This window comes from Rhinopithecus roxellana, chromosome 3, assembly GCF_007565055.1.
Source record: "Rhinopithecus roxellana isolate Shanxi Qingling chromosome 3, ASM756505v1, whole genome shotgun sequence".
NCBI lineage: Eukaryota > Metazoa > Chordata > Mammalia > Primates > Cercopithecidae > Rhinopithecus > Rhinopithecus roxellana.
Genome location: NC_044551.1, coordinates 1,934,225 through 1,938,948, shown reverse-complemented (window position 1 = coordinate 1,938,948; position 4,724 = coordinate 1,934,225). Strand labels below are relative to the sequence as shown.

The window sequence follows — 4,724 nt, the reverse complement described above, 5'->3', positions numbered from 1 at the left end:
GCAGCTCCGATTGACGCTGAAACCCCGTTCTCACACCCCTGGCAGCTCCCTTGCCCCCGATGTGCACATGCTTGCAGCTCTGACCTTGCTCAGTGTCCACACAGGCTCTGTCTCCTGGAGAGCCGAATGCAGACTCAATGTTGAGTCAGAAATACACAAAGAGGGTGACGGTTACGAACTGCCTGCCTGCCCCCCAAAACACAGGTTGAAATCCTCACCCTCCATGTGATGCTGTCAGGTGGTCTTTGGGAGGTGATGAGTTCCCGAGGCTGGAGACCCTTGAATGGGATTTGTGCCTCAGAAAGGGGCCCAGCAAGTCCCTCAGCCTCCCATTGTGTCAGGGCCAGAGAGAAGGTGTGTGCCAACCAGGAAGGAGCCCACACCAGAACCCACCCGTGCAGCACCCTGATGCTGCCTTCCAGCCTCGAGAACTGTGAGAAACACATTCCTGTTGTTCAGAAGCCACTCAGTCAATGGTGAATCGTTACAGCAGCCTGAGCTGCCTGAGAGGACGATGCTCACCGCCCTACAGAAACGGCTACTCCCCTCTCCCAGAAAGAGGGGTTTCATTAAAATCTGTCTCTCCTCGCGGCCACCACAGATCTCACTCCCCCACCGCGTAAGCCAGCAGTTGCTAGGATTAAAGGAAATGGAGGGTCATTTTAGACCAGCCCCTCCATGTCGGTCTGAAGCCTGTAACTTTGCCCACTTCCACGGTGGCCGTGTCACCACATTGCCCATGTCAGCTCTGTGTCTGCACTGGGTCCCAGGCTCTGCACAGACTCCTCTAGCTGCCCGTCCAGCATAGCCATTTCCCCTTCTGCTTTGCAGGTTGTCCTTCGATATCGAACCCCCACCCTTCTGCAACCCAAGGCCTTCCGATCCAGGCATTTGGGGTGAGCTTAGCTATGTATTGGAGTCCTTGACTCAGGTAACCCAGGCCCAAGGCGTTGGCACCAACGATCTACTGGCTGTGGGGTCTGCAAAGCCACACCAGGGCCCGGGAGGGGAGGCAGAGGAACCTGTGAAGCTGCCAACAGCCATACGGGGACAAGGGCCCCTGAGATGAGGAGGATGCCATGGCAGGAAATTCAGAGAAAGAAAGAGCCCAGGGCTGGACAGGTCATGCCCAAAGCCTGCACTGCTGAATTTTCCAGGTTTCTGAACTCAATCGCTGACCCACACAGCACGTGTTTCCTGAGTGCTGACCCCGCGTGGCATTGGATACGGCAATAAAGCAGGACCCCCACCTCCCCCTTCCTCGCCCCCTTCCCCAACACATACACAGGGCCTCCGTCCTGGCGGGAAATCAGGCCTGGGCACCCAGCTCGCACCGCCAGCCTGGGAAGGTGGCCATTTCAGACGGACAGTGGGTGCAGCCTTGCCAAAGCCCAGCAGTCACCTGCACTGCCACAGCCAGGCTGAGTCCGGATCACCTGCACAGAAACCTGACCCTCTCAAGGGCACTCCTGAGCTCATTAGGGACAGACACCGTCTTCTGTTTATCTCTAAGACTTTCTCTGCATGTCTAGTTACAAACGGACGACGCAGGCTCAGAAGCACAGCTGTGACTCTGGAGACAGATCCCAGGCCTCCCCCTGCTCCTCTCCGTCATGCCATTGATGGGGAGGGGCCGCTATGGCCACGAGGCCGCACACCCACAGCCCCCCTGCCAGGGAGAGGCGGACCTTTGACGGTTACTTCTGCCAAAGAACCCTTCTGTGCCTTGGAGCACACCATAGTGGGCGGGAAGCTCCACCCGGAGCAACAGTGATGCTTCTCCCCAGAGTCAATGGAGCACCCCCCACCCTGCATTCAGCAGATTACTTACATTCTGAAAAACATCTGCATTAATGGGGAACAGTAAAATGAAAAGGTCATGCTAGAAAGGTTAGAATGTTGTGTGAAGTCTCAAGAGGTCCAAAGATTTCTGAACCAAGACTGCTGCGGTCAACAAGCTTACAGGGAGTTTCCACACGGGCCTTCAACAAGCAACGCTCAGCAGGGAAGAGCCACATTCTGCGCAGAACCTCAGAACCAGAACATCGGACACCACAAAGTCACATCAGAGCCAACAGCAACTGAAATACAGCGCTCTCCTAAGCTGTGTGCGTTACCTGCAGAAAGTCACTACACATTAAGATGGGGGAAGAAAAGGATAAGGTTAGAAACAAATTTGAAGTAATTTCTGCATACGAAAAATTTCTGCATCCACTGGCTTTCTTTCTGGGAGTAACAACTTTTACATGAGATGCACATCCCAGTTGGAAGGAGTTTGGGTTTTCCGTGGGCAGAGACAAGGGCTCTCCATGAAAAGTGAACCTTTTCTCACTCACTGAGCCACGTGCCCTGAGGCCATCCTGGCCTGCCTGAGCACCTCCCTGCTCTGCCTCCAGCCAGCTCCTTCCAGCACTCACCCCGCTGCTCCCAGAGCCTGCACTGGCCCAGGATCTCCTCTTCTGCTGCTGTCAATCTTCCACTTTAGGGCAAATAGGTTGGAAACTAGAAAGTCATAAGACCCTTCAAAGAAAAAAAAAAAAAAACAAAAAAAAGTTATAAGACCCCTTGACTTTTTAAAAATGTGTCTTCTCAGAAAACAAAGAATACTAATTCTACTTCCATGGTTTAGTATGTTGCCCCCATCTGCATGTTCATGGATATGTGTTTTTATATATATTTTAATCAATACTTATAAAAGCATGCACTGTTGGCTACATTCAGTTTAATTACATTTGATGTCAGAAGTTTTAATTTCAGTGAATTCAGACACTCAAAATTTAAGCCCTCTGATATCTATTAATCAAATGGAAAAATGACAGGTAGATATTACAAAAATCAAGAGAAGTGTTTAATATAAATCCTAGACTTTCAGATTATTTCCACAAATGTAATGTATACATTAGTACACAACCTTGAACATTTTCACAACTCTTTGAACTGAAATTCCATTCCTAACTTTTATAGGTAAATCGACAACCATATGTGATTTTAAGCAGCTCAAACATCAGCTCTTAAAAACAACCAGAAACGCTGCGGGCAAATCCCACCGAGCAGCAAATATCGGAACTGCACCCAACAACCCAGGTACCTCCCCTGAGGCATCTGGAACTTGAGAATTACAAGTAGCCTTTGGTTTCTGAGGCGCCCGAGTGGGGACTCCCAACTCCCCAAGTCTAAGAAGCCCTCAGCGATAAGAAAAGTGGTCAAAAAGTCATCCCTGCCGGCTCCCTGCCACGGGCTCCCCCCTGCCACGGGCTCCTCCTTGCCCGCCTTCAGCCATGTGCTTACAAGATCTCACTTCCTCTTTGTCCCGCAAAGCCTGACTCCTGATTCCAGCCCTGCCGCTTACTGGGTTGTGGCCATGGACGTCAACTGCACCTGTAAGGGGAGAAGCTGGTCAGGATACAGGATCCTGGCCACCCTGGCAGGGCTCAAGCTGATACTGTAACTTTGTAGTGAGTTACTTAATGCAAAGGTTTAACTTTGAATAATTTAGATATGTGTATTCTAACAGGGAAATTCTGAAGGTAGAACAGAGGCCACACCCTCACACAGATGCTGTCTGGCCAGCACTCTTTTGTTTGCCTTTTCAATAGACGTTTTTGAAAGCAGTTTTTGGTTCATAGCAAAATCAAGAGGAAAGTACAGAGAGTCCTCACGTATCTCCTTTCCCAGCACAGGCACAGCCTCCATCATTCTCCTGTACTCACCAGACCAGCATGTCTGTATGACCGACAGACCCGCATCAACACGGCATCACCACCCACGGTCCACAGCTCACACGAGGACTCGGCCTGCTGCTGCTCACTCTGTGGGTTTCACAGACGTGGAACGGCATGGATCTCCCATGGAAGGCCCACCTGGAGTTGCTGCCCCACCCTACACACCCCCTATGCTCCTCCCATTCATCTCTCCCTCCCCAACCCCTGGCAGCTGCCGACTGTTTTACTGTCTCCACAGCTTTGCCTTTTCCAGACTGTCCTGTGGTTTGGACTCAGACAGCAGGCAGCCTTTCCAGATTGAGTCTCACTTAGCAACATACTGTTTAAGATCCTTCCGTGTCTTTCATTGGCTTAGGGGTCCAGTTCTTTTTAGTGCTGAATAATATTCCAGTATCTGACATACCACAGTTTATCCATTCACCTAACTGAAGGGTATCTTGGTTGCTTTCTAGTTTTGGCAATTATAAAGCTGCTGTCAACATCTGTGTGCACATTTCCGCATGGAAGTAAACTTTCCAGCTCTCCGAGTAAACGTCCAGGACTGTGATTTGCTCCTGGGGTCGGAGAGCTTAGTTCCACGGAAAACCGCCCACGCTGCCTCCCACAGCAGCTGCCTCACTTCCCCTAGCGATGGAGTGAGGGTCCTGATGCCCACACACCCACCAGCACGCGGTGGTGTCGGAGTTGGGTTTTGGCCAGGCCGATGGGTGCACTTTTCACAGTCTGTAAACAGTAGCTGCTCAATAAATAGTCACTGCATGAATGTATGCATGGATTAAGTATTGTTGTAGCTGTGAGTGCAGCGGGTACCCAAGGGCTGGGCTCAGGGAGTACTCCTGGGATGGACAGGATGGGGACTAGTATTGAAGAACTGGCAGGGACCAGCTACAGGAGGAGGAAGAGGAGGGAAGTCTGGGGAGGGCAGCAGAGTGGGACTGCAAGCAGAGCATTCAGGGTTCAGGGTGACGCCATGGAGGGCAGGCAAGGGAAGAGCTGCAAGGG

The 4,724-nt window shown here is 51.4% G+C and overlaps 1 long non-coding RNA gene across 1 annotated transcript; it reads right to left on the bottom strand.

Moving 5' to 3' along the window:
* Window positions 1–2,030: 2,030 nt before the first annotated feature.
* Window positions 2,031–3,827, bottom strand: LOC115896457. The gene is made up of 4 exons (XR_004056346.1): window positions 3,711–3,827; window positions 3,289–3,378; window positions 2,418–2,520; window positions 2,031–2,130 (listed from the first exon to the last, which is right to left on the bottom strand). It is a non-coding gene; the product is annotated as an uncharacterized LOC115896457 (long non-coding RNA).
* Between the last annotated feature and the right edge of the window lie 897 nt (window positions 3,828–4,724).